We start from the raw sequence: 1,739 nt of genomic DNA, 5'->3' as shown, positions 1-1,739 counted from the left end.
GGTCAGGAGCGACTGGTTTTGACATAATGTAAATGAACTTTTCCTGACTCGTATTTTCAAGCAGTAAGTTATGTCTTGGAAAGAAATGTGTGATTAATTTTACATTGTCTCTCCCGATTTAAAACTTTCAAGGTTGTTCAGTTTTCCCTGTAGGGAACTTGACATTGGGAAAGTTTGGCTAGAATGCGCCGAGGGTAGGTACGTCGTGTTTTGGGGGTGTGGGGGACGAAGGCAGATGCAAAATTAAAAGACAAAACGTTGTAAAATGTGAACAGAGGAAGAGGCGTATTCTTTGGCTCTTAAATCATTTAGCCAAACACATTGCAGTTCAGAAGGGGGTGGGGCTATGGCCACTGGAAAGTATCGATTCTTTGTCTATTGTATCAGCGAATGACCCTCTCCTGAAGTGACGAGAAGCCCCTTTGTATTCTCTTTTCGTAAGTAAATTTCAGTCTAAGGGGAACTGTGTAAACTAGGGGATCGACGTGGCTTTTTAGGGATGTAACTCGTTGTACTCGGAGAGATGAAAGGGGTAAAGGTGAAAGGTATAAATAAATTCGATTCCAGTGAGTTTCAGAGCAATCTGGAAGGGACCTTTGCCTTAGACACCGATGTTATTTTGAATGAACTTTTGTTTTTCTAAGTAGTCAACTAAAGAAATGTTAAATTAGGAGTGAATTTAATTTCTGACATGATGGTTCATATATTTATGTGGAACAAAATATTGGGAGAAAGTTGTGGAGTTTTAAATTATAATTGTACATCTGCTAAACTTGTTTTTTTTCTTTTTAAGGGCAGCCAACGACATTTTTCTCCATTAATCCCAAAGGCAATGCAAAAGTTTGTAAATATCATTGCCAAAACAAGATGGAACGTAGAGACACTTGATTGTTCCAATTCAGGGAATGGGGTTATTATCACTAATGACTTTGTTTACCATGACGTGTAGTGTATTTGTTAGCACTGATCTCAGTCTGGATGTTATTAATTTTATACTCAATCTCCTTTAATACTCTGCACATTTTATTAACTTATAGGACACTTACATTCATTGTACTAGTTTTGAAAAACCGACATAATTTGTAAATGTAACAAAATACAGTTGGATACTTTAAATGTTTATTACTTATGCTGAAATGTATTTTAACTTTCAAAACCATTACAATTAGTGGTAATTTTGTTGTTTTAGGTTTGTGATTGAGGATTTCAGAGTCGGTTTCTTTCTAATGCTTAATTGAATATTGTATTTAAACCAAAAGGGGGCATGCATGTGACTTGTTGCTAATATGTGTCCATTTTAAAAAGGAAAAAGTGGTATCTAATGAGTTAATCATTAAGGAGTATGCGCAGTGCCGGCCATTTCAGGACATGTAAGCGTTTCTGTGGAGCTGCTTGAAACAGGAAGGAGCGACTTGACATCAAGTATTTAAACTTTTTGATTTATGTTTTCATCGATGACATTGATAGGTGTAAATTATTCATGAATAAGTTTGAGTAACCAGTTTAATATGTAAATGTCCAGGTATTTCATCTACAGAAAGTTCTGACATTCTTGAAGCTCTTAAAAATAGCAGTGGTGTTTACCGTAAGAATAAAAACACTAGCAGTGAGTTAAAGAGGGCATCTAATGCTTTTAAAGATGTATATATATGTCGCAGCGATAGTATATATTAGAATCAGCTGAAGCTACCGGTGAGCTTTGGTTATTTCCTTCCAGTCATCTGCATCCATTTCCAATA

This window comes from Cebus imitator, unplaced genomic scaffold (genome assembly GCF_001604975.1).
Source record: "Cebus imitator isolate Cc_AM_T3 unplaced genomic scaffold, Cebus_imitator-1.0 Scaffold458, whole genome shotgun sequence".
Lineage (NCBI taxonomy): Eukaryota > Metazoa > Chordata > Mammalia > Primates > Cebidae > Cebus > Cebus imitator.
The sequence above is the reverse complement of the archived record's forward strand: the minus strand, read 5'-3'. Positions refer to the sequence as shown.